At 40.3% G+C, this 16,898-nt stretch overlaps 1 non-coding gene across 1 annotated transcript; it reads left to right on the top strand.

The window, feature by feature from the left end:
* The first annotated feature begins 6,927 nt into the window (after window positions 1-6,927).
* On the top strand, window positions 6,928-7,000 carry TRNAG-GCC (transfer RNA glycine (anticodon GCC)). Its single transcript has one exon. It is a non-coding gene; the product is annotated as a tRNA-Gly (tRNA).
* Window positions 7,001-16,898: the final 9,898 nt, after the last annotated feature.

Genomic DNA, 16,898 nt, shown 5'->3' with positions numbered 1-16,898 from the left:
CGATCAGCACATTTGTGAAACGGCATGCAACTGCATGGGAATATTATTCATTTTAGTGAGTTTATTGCTGGACAGCTGTTTACAAATTTAGGAGCAGATTGGTCCATGGATGAATGAATTTTGGTTTAAGAAAGAGGAACATGAGGGGCCTCTGAGGTCCTTGCTGATAATATTCATACTAACCAATGTTCCATTGTTTCCCTTAGGGAGCAGTTAAATTTTTCCACACCAGTTGATCAGTGGAAAATATCGTCTGAGTTATCCTGACAATGTATAGGGTATAAAACATATCTTTAGGGAAACCGAAAGCCCAGGGGTCCATATGGAGCCAGGAAAAAAACAATTTTTCAGATTCTGGTATTGAAATGCAGTATGGTTTTAAAATCCTGCAGGCTCTTGTCTACCTGTCATCAACCAGATTATATTCATCTGGCCCATGTTAATGCCAAAAAAAGTCCCAGAAGTACCATTTTTAAAAAACTTCTTAAAAAGTATAGATTTATAATCATCAGAAAATGAGCAAATTTTAGTTTGTGTGTGTATATATATACAGGACTTCCCTGACAGCTCAGCGGTGAAGAATCCACCTGCCAGTTTAGAAGTGGGTTCAATACCTGGGTAGGGAAGATCCTCTAGAGAAGGAAATAGTAACTCACTCCAGTATTCTTGCCTCGGAAATCCCATGGACAGAAAAGCCTGGCAGGCTACAGTCCATGGGGTTGTAAAGAGCTGGACATGACTTAGTGACTAAAACAACATATATGTATATACACATACACACACATATATACATATGTATACATGAATGAATGAATGACTTGGGCAAGTTAATTAAACTTGATAAACTTTATTATGGGAAATAATGTTAATACCAATATCTTAGAGTTATTTTTAGGCTAAAATGAGTTATTTTTTGTTTTAAAAAATTAGCATGATGTTTGGCACAGTGTACAAGATCAGTAATAGAAGATACAGTTATTATTATTGTTATTATTATTATTTCTATTATGCCTCTCACTTATGTCCCTTCATCAGCTTAGGGTGCTCTCCATACACAAAGTTAAAAGCAGTTTTTCTTCATAATGTACCATAAAGAAAAGTGTTTGCTTTGAAATCAGAAAGACTCAAGCCTGAACAGTGTATTAATTTTTCAAGAGGTTTAAATTCACGGAGACTCGGTTTTCTCATTGGAAAGGGGATATATTAGGCATAACTCAGGTAGTGAAAATTCAAATAAGATATTACATTGAGCAAAGAGCCTGAAACATCAAGGTATTCAAAAAATATTACCTCATATATAGATATCTGTATTTTAATAGATGACATTTTATTGTCATCTTGACTATTTGTCTATTTCATCCATGCCAGCGTACAAACTTGGAGGCAACAACTGCTTTTCCATCTTCATAATCCCAGTGCTTAAGTGGCTATTACTTTTGCTGAGTGAATGCATGAATAATTTATATTTATTCTTCAAAAATGACCACTAAGAAGAGTTTTTAGAATTATAATTAAAAATTGACAGGTTCTAGGATGTTTGCATGTAAATTCTTACAATGACACCTGCTAGTTATACGTAAGATACAACAACTTTTTTCAATGAAAGAAAGTGTAGTGACCAGAAACAAATGAATAGACACAGATTTTTGACTAATTCATCCAATCATTAATTCAAAAATGCCACATGCGAGGCACTGTGTAAGACTTTAGGATTATGATAGTAAACAACACAGATTTGACCACCACCCTTATGGAATTACAGTGCAGCGCAGCAGATGCCAGTCAAACAAATGCCAACATACCATTAAAATTACAACGTGAATAACTGCAATGAGCTTTAAGATCAGAATGCCATGAAAGCATATGTAGAATAATGTCATGTGACTTTTTCCTTCTGTCTCAAAGTTTTGACTGAGTTCCTCTCAGTTGGCGACTATATGGATGATAAATGACTATAGTTTCAAAGCAGAACTCAGCAAGAAGTAGCCGCAAAATCTCTATCAATCTTAATCACCTAACCCTTTAAGCCACATATGACAGGGCTAGAAAGTAATTCTGAAAAAAGATTCACTGAAACAGAGATTTCCTTGAGTAGAATTCACAAGGGTAAACTGCTATGGCATCTTCCCATTACCATTCCCGCTCCCCACAAATTCAAGTCAAACAGATGCCTCTCACGGAGACTGGGGTTATCAGAATAAGGAGAGACTTGCATCTCATTCGCGGCATGTGTGCTAAGCTTCGGAAACTCAGGGACTCACTCCATACGCTTCTGAGAAGAGAGCACTTCAGTGGCATCCTCAAAAGTCTCAGGGCTTACACGAGTCTCCAACTAGTGGCTGAGTTTAAACGACAAAACACTGAAGGTGGGAGGACAGAGAAGGAGCAAGCAGGAGCGAGCTGGCCTGCTACCCACAGCAGAGCAAGGCTTCTCATGCACCGAGTAGATACTGGGTGGCTAAACCTGATTCATCCTGGAAGCATCTCTGTATGGTTAACTTTACGTGGTGTCAACTTGACTGGATCATGGGGTGCCCAGATACTTTGCTAAACATTTTTTCTGGGCATGTCTGTGACAGAGTTTCTGGATGAGATCAGCATTTGAATCAGTAGACTGAGTAAAGAAGACGACCCTCTCCAATGTGGGTGGGCATCACCCAGTCCATGGAGGGCTGAGTAGAATGAAAGTGCAGAGAAGGGAGAATGTTCTGTCTGTGCCTGACATGTGTCTTCTCCTTTCAGACTGGGAATCACATTATCACCTCCCCTGATTCTCAAGCCTTCTGATTCAGACTGAATGACACCACTGCCTTTCCTGGGTCTCCAGTGTGTAGACAGAAGATCATGAGACTTAACTTACACCATCACATTGACTTCTTGTAATAAACTCAGTCTACACAGATAGACAGAGAGAGAGAGACCCTATTGGTTGTTTCTTTAAAGAAAGGAATGGCAACCCACTCCAGGATTCTTGCCTGGAGAATCCCATGGACAGAGGAAGCGGGTTCCATGGGGTTCCAAAGAATTGTACATGACTGAGTAACCTTCACTTTCACTTCTGGAGCATCCTGACTGATAAAATCCCATTTTAAATGACCATTTGTCAGGATAGGGGGTCGGGGTTGGGTGGGTGGGAGGAAGGACTCTAGAGCAGGAGTGAGCTGAGAAGAGTTACCAAGTAATTATATGAAAAGAAAACTGCATTCGTTGAATACATAACTTACAACCTTCTTTATCAACAGTTATTCCTTCTTTTCCAGGCACAATACTGTTTTGCAGTTTTTGTTCCTTAGAGAAAAGGGCTAATTACCTGAGATAAAATGCATGTAGAAGAGAGTACAGCACCTAGTAAAGCTGAAATACAGTGACGGTAGAAGGAGCTGGAGGACACTCAAAAACTGGGTCACAGTGGAAAATGATTCATTAGTGATTTGATTGATGATGAAAACACAGTCCAGAGTTGAAAAGAGGGAGTATGTAGTGAACATGAGGAAGTCAATTCTAAATGAATGTTTCATAGGTAAGGAAAATTATCCCAATTGTCCAAACTATTTCTCAAAAAAAGGTGGAGAGCTGATTATTGATACTCAACTGAAAATATCTTAGGTCCCACAGGCCTGAAGGATGACTTTTTAAAACTTGCCTTTTAAAATTTAACTTAAAACTGCAAACTACATTCTTGTACATAATCTAATTCATTTTCTTTTTTAATTATTATCTCACATCCTAAGGCATCTTTTCTTATTTACAACTTTAAAAAAAAATACTGGTTTTATTTTGACTGCACCAGGCCTTCACTGTAGCACGCGGGATCTAGTTCCCTGACCAGGGATGGAACCTGGGCCCCGTGCACTGAGAGCATGGAGTCTGAGCCACTGGACCATCAGGGAGGTCCATAATCCACTCTCAAAACAAGTATGGAGTGACTGGGAAGAGCCTTTTGGAGAAACCCAAGGGCAATTCTCACTTGTCGAGGAGAAAGGCAAGCATCTGGGGAGGAAGAATTCATCTCCAAGGGGAGGGGCCGAGTGGAGGTTTTCTGAATGACTCTTTTCACCCACAGCCTTGTAGATCCCACATGAAGAATGATTTTTGAGGCAGCTGCATCCTACACTTAATCATTGTCCTAATTATGAGAATACTCTAAGACCCTGGCCCTCTGCCAGCACCAGAAACGCCCTCTGACAGCAGTATTGACAGGGATCATGATCTCTGAGTGGCCTGTTTCAATGTCTACAGCCCTTCCTGTGCTTCGGTGTCTTGGGTTACTTCTAAAGATAAGGTATAAAAATAATGTTAGTTTTTTGTACCAATTACCTCATTGATTAGCTCTCCTACAGGTAAAGAAATGAGAAACCATTATAGGCATATATAAAACTGACAACTAGCCTACTTACACAGAATTCTGCCCAACAATCTGCCTTCCAACACCCAGGAAGCTGCACCATATATTTAAGATATCTCAACTGTTCCCACCATATGTCCAGCATATCTCAGTACTCAATGGTGACTTTCTTTATCAAGGAAGCTAACTGCATCCACTTAACTCCACGTACTATATTTCTGCACTGTATCTTTTCGGTATGACTATCATTTTCTTCCCTCCCTTCTTTTCCCTGTGAGTTGTGGCCTTGAGACATCTGTATTCTAAATTCTGTCCTCCCTTATTCCCCCGACTCCTAGCTCTCTGTTCTATCCACAATCTGTTCTCACGGTCTTAGCCATCAGTAGTAACTCCTCCTTCCCTGGATCTATCCTATCCCTAGTTTTCCCTTTTATCACTTTCCCTCATTTTCTGTGTCCTTGGGTGGTCCTACAGAATCCTCAAAACTTCTACGCTGCACCTTTTTGTTTTTTCTACCTAGAAAGAAACTTGAAAACAAAGAGTGGCATTGATTGTTCAGTCGCTCAGTCGTGTCCGACTCTGTGTGACCCCATGGACTGTAGCCACTAGGCTCCTCTGTCCATGGGATTCTCCAGGCAAGAATACTGGAGTGGGTTGCCATTCCCTTCTCCGGCATGTGATTAATCAAATGCAAATTCATGCATGTCTTCTTTATTCCCCCAAAGCACACTCTTTCATGGAACAAATACAGGTTTTTTAAAACTGAAGGCATAGTAGCACCTTAAGGAGGGTCACTGTTGCATTATTTCCAAAAAACGTACTGATTGTTCACAGATTATGCTTAACAGTAATATGAGGCAAGGAGAGTAAAACAAATGAAATAATAATTACCTACAAGGAACCTACCATATGGGGTGCAGTTAAGGCAGTATCACAGTAGATGAAAACAGAATAGTATGAACCTTAGGAGTGGTCTAGAAGGGGCCTGTGGGATATAAAGAAGACGTGTTCAATAAAGAGGGTGCACTGGAGACTGATGAAATGAATAGTAAAGGAAAAGGACTCCCACATGGTCCAGGCGCTAGGACGCCACAATTCCAATGCAGGAGGCTCAGGTTCGACCCCTGGCTGGCTAACCAGATCTTACCTGCCACAACTGAGAGTTCACAGGCCACAACTAAAGATCCCGTGGGCCACAGCTAAGACGTGGTGCAGCCAAATAAGTATTAAGAACAGTAAAGGAGAGACGGGGGAGAAAAAGAGAGAGAGACTGAGAAAGGTTGGGACAGGCATTCCACAGAGAAAGTAAGAGCGATGAAAGCTAATCAGGAGATATAAAGATACTGGGGAAGAGTAGATAACCCCTTCTAGGTAAATATTAAAATAAAAGAAGAGAATAACAGCATACAGCAAGAACGGTCACTGGAGCTAAGTCATAGAGTTTCAAGTGTACATGGGCAAGGGTTTCTCAAAAAACTGATGGACAGTGAAAGCCAGTGAAGGTGTTAGAACAAAAGAGTGGCATGATTGAAATGTATCAGTCAGCTTCGTAAACAGAATATCAATATGAGAGAAGATTCATTAAGCTTCATTAAAGTAGATTCATTACTGTAGTTGTTGGAAACTATATTACATTTGACCAAATATCTAGCTTAACAGGATATGCGTATCACCAACTTATTGGTGTCATACATACATACGGGGTGTCATACAATGGCACCCCACTCCAGTACTCTTGCCTGGAAAATCCCATGGATGGAGGAGCCTGGTGGGCTGTAGTCCATGAGGTCGCTAAGAGTCGGACACGACTGAGCGACTTCACTTTCACTTTTCACTTTCATGCATTGGAGAAGGAAATGGCAACCCACTCCAGTGTTCTTGCCGGGAGAATCCCAGGGATGGGGGAGCCTGGTGGGCTGCCGTCCATGGGGTCACACAGAGTCAGACACGACTGAAGTGATGCAGCAGCAGCAGCAGCAGCAGCAGCATACAGAAACACTTATTTAACATAGCAAATTCAGAGAATACAATGTGGCCTTTTTTAGGATTCACAAAGAATTTCAGAAACCTGTAGCGTATCTGAGTCACTATTATGAATAGCAGTTGTTTACAAGTTTATCAGGGCTGTTTCATGAAGTAGTTTAGGTAAGTGTCTACAATCATTTCTTTAATAGATATTAGCCAATAACTGCAGCTGGACGACAGTTATAGATAAAATTTAGTTAAGCAGACATAAAATTTTAATTTTTTCATAATTGAACTCAACTTACTCTGGTTCCACATCATTTAGCTTCTGCTAATGTTGACCTGAATCTTGCCATTTCAAGGTAACTCAGTCATTTCTGATTTAAATTTTAGATTCTTAGGTAAATATTTAAACAAATTGAATATTTTAGTCTCTCACAATTAAAAATTTAAGTTTGTATCTGGACTGTTTCCCAATCTTAAAGACACTTCCCTCCTCCTCCTCCTAGAATCTATCCAAGGGCAACAGGATTATAAGAGGACAGGCATACTGGGGTAGGGGCTTCAGGCCTCTACTTGTTGGCCCCCCTGAGATGTCTAAACTCAGCTGGGGGACTTTCCCGGTGGTCCAGTGGTTAAGACTCTGCACTGCCAATGCAGGGGGTGCTGGTTCGATCCCTGGTTGGGGAACTAGGGTCCCACATGCCACTTGGCACAGCCAAAAATTTTTCTTAAAAAATAATTGATGGAGGTTTCCTCCTTCAATACATCCACTAAATCCACCCCAAGTTCCTTCTCCCAACCCAGGGAAACCTCTTATTTTCTTCACTCTGTCACAGAAATCCATCCTTATATAAAATCCTTCCATAGTCTCTGATATATACCAAGAAATTGATATTTTTATATTTCCTGAATATGGCTCTTGTTTAAAGGGAAACTTGGGATTTAGAAAACTCCATTCTGTCTTGCAACTGAGAGCCTAGCCTTTCAGACTATTCTTCCTTCTGGGTTTCTTTTCAAAGTTTGTTTTCAAAGTCAAAGCTGGGCAGTGACGCATGTGTTCTTAATCAATGTTCTTTTCTTCTAAGGAAAGAACATACAGAAGACTATTGACATGGTTTGACTAATGGGCTTAAGGATAGAAAACAAAGTACAGAAAATAACATAGCTCACTAGCAAACTGTTATCATAACTATATATGGGTATCATAACTCATCAATGGATGGATTTGTCTGCTCAGGCTGCCACAACAAAATGCTGCAGACTCAGGGGCTTAAACAACACAAATTTGTTTTCTCACAAGTCTGAAAGCTAGAAGCCCAAGATCAAGATATCATCAGGGTTAGTTCTGGTACGATCTCTCTTTCTGACTCATAGAAGGGGACTTTCTCGCCAAAAGCGCATATGACCTTTCCTCTGTGCACACACACAGGGACAGAGAGAGCCCTCTGGGTTTCTTCCTTATCATTATGACCTCATTTAATCTTAAACACTTTTTTAGAGGTTTTGGGCTTCCCTCGTGGCTCAGACGGTAAAGAATCTATCTGCCAATGCAGGATAGCTGGGTTTGATCTCTGACTCAGGAAGAGCCCCTGGAAAAGGGAATGGCTACCCACTCCAGTATTCTTGCCTGGAGAATCCCAAGAACAGAGGAGCCTGGCGGGCTACAACTCATGGGGTTGCGAAGAGCTGGACACAACTGGGCAACTAACACTTTCACTTAGAGGTTTTATCTTCAACTACAGTCATACTGGGGGTTAGCGCTTCAATATATGAACTGTGGAGGGTCACAATTCAGTCCATACAGTGGGTCACAACTTATGCAAATTATCTGCAAATAATTTGTGAGGAATTGTAAATGTGGTTCTGGAAAAGACTCTTGAGAGTTCCTTGGACTGCAAGGAGATCAAACCAGGCAATCCTAACAGAAATCAACCCTGAATATTGATTAGAAGGACTGATGCTGAAGGTCCATTATTTTGGCCACCTGATGCAATGACCCAACTCATTGCAAAGGACCCTGATGTTGCGAAAGGCTGAGGGCAAGAGGAGAAGGGAGCACAGAGGATGAGACGGTTGGATGGCATCATTGACTCAATGGGACATGAGTTTGAGCAAACTCAGGGAAACAGTGGAGGGCAAGCAAGCCTACAGTCCATGGGGTTGCAAACAGTCAGACAAAACAGAGCAACCAAACAACAGCAGCAAATCACACTTCTGGGCTTCCTAGGTGGTGAGGCAATAAAGACTCTGCCTGCAGTGAAGGGTCAGGAAGGTCCCCAGAGGAGGAAAGGACAACCTACTCCAGTACTCTTACCTGGGAAGTTCCGTGGACAGAGGAGCCTGGTGGGCTACAGTCCATGGGGTTGCACTGAGTGACTGAGCACACACAGCACACAATCACATTTAATCAGAAGGACGAAGCATTCTGACTCCCTGCAGTGATTTAGGGACACGTGGAGGTGTCTCTAGCATGCTCTTAAAGATGTCTCGGCAGGTGTATCCCATGTCATTTGTAAAGGAAAGGAGAAGGGAGGGATTAAAGGAAAAGAAACAAGACAGTTCATCTCTGGGTTCTAGTCCAAAGGGAGAGAACAGAAGATACTTCTGAATAAACAGATAGCAATGCAACAAATTAACAGTGTTAGAGTTATGGCTAAACTCTTTCCAACAGGTTCAATATAGAATGACTTTTAAAAAATGAAGTTTATTTTTTTTCCCAAAAGTGTCTAGTCCAGACTCTGATAAACTAGAGCCCACGGGTCAACTCTGGCCCACTGCCTGCTTTTGTATAATCTGCAACCTAAAAATGAAATTTATATTTTTTAATATTGAATAAAAAATCAAAATAAGACTGGTATCTTGTGATACCTGAAAATTATATGAAATTCAAATATCAGAGTTCACAAAGTTTTATTAAACATGGCCATGCTCCTACATACAAGTGCTGAGTAATTGTGACAGAGATTGAATCACCCGGGAAGCCTGAAATGCCTACTGACTTCTGGTCTAATGAGTTGAGGATGATAGAGCAGCTCTACCCTGTGAAGTCATCGAGGGACTTGAGCTGCCAGAGGCAGCATCGCCAACTTAAACAAGCTCAAACTCAGCTTGTTGGCCATCGGGGTGCCAGCTGGCAGGAAGAGTGGATATGGCACACTATAGCACAATTACTTGTATTGATTCACCGAGCGAACATGGCTGCGAGGGACACAGAGACTAATGCGCTCTCTAGTCGGGAGGCCAGGTGTCCAATTTAAACTGTCTTTCTGATAGGAGATACAGCCAAACTGGAGGCCTTTAAGCTGACCCTCTAGTGCGTCCTTATTCTCAATTCTGACCTTGAACTTCTGTCTCCATACACAGAATTTTTATTCTCACAAAACAATAAGAGAGACGTGTAATACAAAGTGCAAAAATATGTTTTGTTTGCTTTCAAATACTGGTGTGTGTTTCTTGAAAATACTCTTTAAACGAGGAAAACTGAGACCAATATATCTTATCATCTACATTGAGAAGCTGAAGAAACTGGTTCTAAAAATGACATTATCTTTGTTTGATACTAGTTACTGACATGTCAAAATTTTTCATCAGTCTAGAACTTTCCTCCCTCCTCCTCCTTCAACTGCTTCCATGCAACTCCTCAACATGTGTTCACTCTGCAGAAAGACACACGAAAATTATTAAAGCAAAACTATTTTAATGAGTTTCGGCCTCCATAGGATTATCAGGATAAGAACTGAGTTCATTGTCTTTATGCCACCTCCAGAGCTGCTTTAGGTTATACTGGACTGGAAAAATTAATAATCTGACTTTTTCCTGATAAATCTCATTAGTTGAGCACTACCCAAATACATGTTTAAGTTTGGCTTAATAAAATCACTAAATGGAATAGTACATCAGAGACTTGCATTCCCTTGCTTCTGATCTGTACAAGACCAAAATAATTGAAAACACATCTACCATTAAAATAAACCCTATAGCTATACTCAAGATTAAATTATTATTACCTTATATTTTATATTATTTAGATTTTGCCAGAAAAAGATTAGTCATATTCCTGCAGGAGTGGAAAACTTTTCCCGTTTTCCCTTCTAGGTTCTTTGGCTAACCCAATAATTGACAAAAGACAGATTAACAGGAGAAATTTTTAATTTCCTATGCCCAGGAGCCCCATATAAAATATAAGACTCGCAGCAGGTAGCTTTTATACCTTTCAGACAAGGAAACAATAAATTTGTGAAGAACTGACAAGACAAAGAGGTCGGGGTTTGGAATACGAACCTAGTGAAGATGTAACATGTAACATGGTTTATTTAGCCTTCTTGGTCTAAATCCCCTAACTCTGGGGGTAAGGATGCCTCCAATCTCCAGGTACAAGCCAAGTATCTTTCACACAGGAGATTTATTTTCAGCTTTCAAGGGGGACAAAGGGAGGTCAGAGCGTCTTCCTTTGAACCAGCTATTTAAGTAACTTTAATTCAAAATAACCAAGAAGCCAAAGGCATATTCTGTTTTACTTTACTCCTCCACATAAGCATTTGCTTCAGCTACTATGTGACTGTCGTTTCTGGCCTCTTGCCTAAGAGTTTGGAATTTAGATTTTTCAGTGTAGAAAGGTGAGAGTCCATACCAATTGTCTAAGGCACGTGAGATGATATTCAACTCCACCCTTGATCCAAAACGCCCTAATCCAAAAATATGCTTCTCTGTAATTACAATTATATGAAACAATGGAACTTGGGAAATAGAGATAAAACAACAGATCCATTAAATGTTAATGGAGAAGAGCATTTTAGAGACTAACTCACCCAGGGCTGACCAAGTGCATGCAGCCTGCAGGTAAAAACCCAACCTGGTCCATCTGCTTGCAGATCGTCTGTGGCTCTTTTCACACCATAAAAGACAAAGCTTGCGTGGAGCACAGAGCTGAAAATGCTTCCTCCCGGGATCTGTGCAATGTTTGCCAACTGCTGATTTAGTCCAGCTTCTCTCACTGCCTGTGTGGTGGCTACTGAGTTCAGGAGAGCTTACAGGGGTAAAGCAAGAAACAGATCCCACCTCGCTTATTTCACAGGCTAGAGCCCAAAAGTAAAAGATTAAAGTGAAACCTCTTTTTCCTGTTAATTCAATAACAGTCTAAGCCCTTGTCAGTTCAGACCAATAACCTGCTGCCCCTGAAAATGTGGGTCATGCATTTTTATGATTATGAAACTGCTCATGCTCTTCCAACCTCTTGGAACATCATTTCCTCCACCCTTGTCTGTCTGGAAAACTCCCACTTACTTTAAAGCCCATTTCAATGTCATATCATCTCAGTAGCTTTCCTTGCTATCTGTAAGTAGAAACAATGGCTCTCTCTATATTTTCTTATAACAACTTATGTGTATATTTTTTAAATGTATTTATTATACATTGAAGGATAACTGCTTTACAATATTGTGCTGGACCAAGAGAATGCACTGGTCACAGGAAACACCCTCTTCCAACAACACAAGAGAGATCTCTACACATGGACATGACCAGATGGTCAATACCGAAATCAGACTGATTATATTCTTTGCAACTGAAGACGGAGAAGCTCTATACAGTCAGCAAAAACAAGACCAGGAGCTGACTGTGGCTCAGATCATGAACTCCTTAATTGCAAAATTCAGAATTAAATGGAAGAAAGTAGGGAAAACCACTAGGCCATTCAGGTATGACCTAAATCAAATCCCTTATGATTATACAGTAGAAGTGACAAATAGATTCAAGGGATTAGATGAGTGCTGGAGGAACTATGGACAGAGGTTCATAACATTACACAGGAGGTGGTGATCAAAACCATTCCCCAAAAAATAAACTCAAAAAGGCAATATGGTTGTAAAAGGAGGCCTTACAAATAGCTGAGAAAAGAATAGATGTGAAAGGCAAAGGAGAAAAGGAAAGATATCCCCAACTGGATGCAGATTTCCAAAGAATAGCAAGAAGAGATAAGAAAGCCTTCCTAAGTAATCAATGCAAAGAAATAGAGGAAAGCAATAGAAAGGGAAAGACTGGAGATCTCAAGAAAATTAGAGAAACCAAGGGAACCTTTCATGCAAAAGAAGGGCACAATAAAGGACAGAATGGTATGGACCTAACAGAAGCAGAAGATATTAAGAGGTGGCAAGAATACACAGAAGAACTATACAAAAAAAGATGTTTATGACCCAGATAGCCACGATGATGTGATCACTCACCTAGAGCCAGACATCCTGGAGTGTGAAATCAAGTGGGCTTTAAGAAGCATCACTATGAACAAAGCTAGTGGAGGTGATGGAATTAACTATTTCAAATCCTGAAAGATGATGCTGTGAAAGTGCTGAACTCAATATGCCAGCAAATTTGGAAAAGTCAGCAGTGGCCACAGGACTGGAAAAGGCCAGTTTTCATTCCAATCCCAAAGAAAGGCAACAAAGAATGTTCCAACTATCGCACAATTGTACTCATCTCACATGCTAGCAAAGTAATGCTCAAAATTCTCCAAGCTAGGCTTCAAGAGTACATGAACCAAGAACTTCCAGATGTTCAAGCTGGATTTAGAAAAGGCAGAGGAGCCAGCGATCAAACTGTCAACATCTGATGGAATATAGAAAAAGAAAGAAAATTCCAGAAAAACATCTACTGCTCCCTTGTTGACTACACTAAAGCCTTTGTCTGTGTGGATCACAACTGTGGAAAATTCTTAAAGAGATGGGAATACCAGACCACAAACAAGCCTCCTGAGAAATCTGTATGCAGGTCATGAAGCACCAGTTAGAACTGGATATGGAACAACAGACTGGTTCCAAATTGGGGAAGGAGTACGTCAAGGCTGTATATTGTCACCCTGCTTATTTAACTTATAGGCAGAGTACATCATGGAAAATGCTGGGCTGGAGGAAGCACAAGCTGGAATCAAGATTGCCAGGAGAAATATCAATAACCTCAGATATGCATATGACACGGCCCTTATGACACTGGCTAAACGTGAAGAGGAACTAAAGAGCTTCTTGATGAAAGTGAAAGAGGAAAGCGAAAAAGTTGGCTTAAAAGTCAACATTCAAAAGATGAAGATCATGGCATCCAGTCCCATCACTTCATGGCAAATAGCTATGGAAACAGTGACAGACTTTTGGGGGTCCCAATCACTGCAGATGGTGACTAAAGCCATAAAATTAAAAGATGCTTGCTTCTTGGAAGAAAAGCTGTAACAAACCTAGACAGCATATTCAAAAGCAGAGACATTACTTTGCCAATAATGGCCCGTCTAGTCAAAGCTATGGTTTTTCCAGTAGTCATGTATGGATGTGAGAGCTGGACCATAAAGAAAGCTGAGGGCCAAAGAACTGATGCTTTTGAACTGTGGTGTTGGAGAAGACTCTTGAGAGTCTCTTGGACTGCAAGAAGATCCAACCAGTCCATCCTAAAGGAAATTAGTCCCGAATATTCATTGGAAGGACTGATGCTGAAGCTGAAGCTCTAATACACTGGCCACCTGATGAGAAGAACTGACTGATTAGAAAAGACCCTGATGCTGGGAAAGACTGAGGGCAGGAGGAGAAAGGGATGACAAAGGATGAGATGGTTGGATGGCATCACTGACTCAATGGACATGACTTTGTACAAGCTCCGAGAGTTGGTGATGGACAGAGAAGCCTGGCGTTATGCAGTCCACGGGGTCTCAAAGAGTCAGATACAACTGAGCAAGTGAACAGAAACTGTGTGTGTGTGTGTACTGGAGAGAGAGAGAAATTGTGCAAAATATTATTCTGACATTAACCACCATTTATCATTTAACAAGAACAAGCTATTTAAAATATCTATTTGTAAGAGCTCATTCTAAATCTTCATCTTCCACCATCATTCTGGTCTCTGTTCTCACTGATCTTTATTCGCATCCTGTGTTAGATGGATCCCCATACTAAAGCAGGTCTGTTGAGGGAGGAGTCACTGGATTCTTAGCTGAAGGGATCACAGGGCAATCAGACTCCTCCTCTCCGTCTACAGCTGGAAGTTCAGACATACGCAAAAGAAATTATTGTTTTAATTATAAGATAAACATCCCTGGGTATTTCTGTCTTCAATGGTAACTGTACAAGTTTGAGCAAGTGCAGAAGTATAATTCTTGTGCATTTCTATAAATGTCTTCTGTGGATCTAAATGAAGTATCTGTTTGCCTATACTAAATATCATATAAAAAATGTATCACATTATGATCCAGCAATCCCACTGCTGGGCATACACACTGAGGAAACCAGAAGGCAAAGAGACACGTGTACCCCAATGTTCATTGCAGCACTGTTTATAATAGCCAGGACATGGAAGCAACCTAGATGTCCATCAGCAGATGAATGGATAAGAAAGCTGTGGTACATATACACAATGGAGTATTACTCAGCCATTAAAAAGAATACATTTGAATCAGTTCTAATGAGGTGAATGAAACTGGAGCCTATTATACAGAGTGAAGTAAGCCAGAAAGAAAAACACCGATACAGTATACTAACGCATATATATGGAATTTAGAAAGAGGGTAACAATAACCCTGTGTACGAGACAGCAAAAGAGACACTGATGTATAGAACAGTCTTATGGACTCTGTGGGAGAGGGAGAGGGTGGGATGATTAGGGAGAATGGCATTGAAACATGTATAATATCACGTATGAAACGAGTTGCCAGTCCAGGTTCGATGCACGATACTGGATGCTTGGGGCTAGTGCACTGGGACGACCCAGAGGGATGGTATGGGGAGGGAGGAGGGAGGAGGGTTCAGGATGGGGAACACATGTACACCTGTGGCGGATTCATTTTGATATTTGGCAAAACTAATACAATTTGTAAAGTTTAAAAATAAAATAAAATTTTTAAAAAATGTATCACTGAGAAGTCAGAAATTTTATTTCGTATATTTTCTTTCAATATTCTTTACTGACAGCATTAATGGAAGAAAAAAGAAAAAGAAAACAAATAGAAAGGGTCTGTACGAGAATATTCCAATTAACTGTTTCACACCTGCCTTCAGGGGATATTTACATAGATATGATGGTAGTTGTCTCTTTAAGAACCTGCACCCTCCTGCAGCTTTAAAATATACATCATCAGCCAAGACTCAGACTTATTTAGTTTTAAACTCTCAGACTTAACATGGGACGAGACACATGATAGACAGACACTGAATTTAATTGTATTATACAGGGGAAAAAGAAGACCACAGAGCATTGCCTAAGAAGTGGTCAACCTAAGAAGTTAGTGAATTCAAATGCACTCACAGTTTTTAAGGAAGCTCTGTAGTCGGCTCCATAGTGGCTATACCACTATATATACTCCCACCAACAGTGTATATATATTCCCACCAACAGTGTAGGAAGCTTCCCTTTTCTCCACACCCTCTCCAACATTTATTATTTGTAGACTTTTTTGATGATGACTATTCTGACCAATGTGAAGTGATATCTCTTTGAAGTTTTCATTTGCATTTCTCTAATAATTAGTGAGGCTGAGCATCTTTTCATCTGTATGTATTCTTTAGAGAAATGTCTATTTAGATTTGCTGCCCATTTTTTGGATTGTTTCTTTCATACTGAACTTCATGAGCTGTTTGTATATTTAAAAAAACAAAGCTACCATATGAGCTATCAGCCCACTCCTGGGTATACATCCAGAGAAAACCATAATTCAAAAAGACGTATGCATCCTGATGTTTGCTGCAGCGCTATTCACAACAGCTAGGACGTGGAAGCACCCTAAGAGTCTATCAGCAGAGGAATGGAAAAGAAGATGTGGAACATATATACCATGGAATACAACTCAGCCATAAATAAGAATGAAATAATGCGATCTGCAGCAACTTGGATGGACCTAGAGACTGTCATACTGAAAAAAGTCAGACAAAGACTATGATATCAGTTACATGTGGAAACCAAAAAAGCATACAAATGAACTTATCTACAGAAAAGAAATATAGTTACAGATACAGAAAACAAATTTATGGCTATGAAGGAGTAGGAATAAATTGGAAGATTGGGACTGACACATACACGTACTGTATATAAAACAGGTAAGTAATACAGACCTACTGCATAGCACAGGGACCTCTACTCAATACTCTGTAGTGGTCTATATGGGTAGGAATCAAAACAGTGTGGCTCTATGTACATGTATAACTGATTCACTTTGATGCACACCTGAAACGAACGAAACATTGTAAATCAACAATTCTCCAATTTAAAAAATGAACATATCCATCACCTCCAAAAAAACATTGTACTTGCAGGTTGAATCCCAAGCATCTAACCAACCAATTTGCCAAATTGTGACTTTAGAGAAAATAAACAAAAAAACACATCAGATAGTTCCAAAGATGAATTGAAACAGAAGAACTAATGCTTTTGAACTGTGGTGTTGGAGATGACTCTTGAGAGTCCCTTGGACTGCAAGGAGATTCAACCAGTCCATCCTAAAGGAAACCAGTCCTGAATATTCATTGGAAGGACTGATGTTGAAGCTGAAACTCCAATACTTAGGCCACCTGATGCAAAGAACTGACTCATTAGAAAAGATCCTGATGCTGGGAAAAAATGA

This window comes from Bos javanicus, chromosome 27 (assembly GCF_032452875.1).
Source record: "Bos javanicus breed banteng chromosome 27, ARS-OSU_banteng_1.0, whole genome shotgun sequence".
Lineage (NCBI taxonomy): Eukaryota > Metazoa > Chordata > Mammalia > Artiodactyla > Bovidae > Bos > Bos javanicus.
Note: the sequence above shows the minus strand (reverse complement) of the source record. Positions and strands in the feature narration are given on the sequence as shown.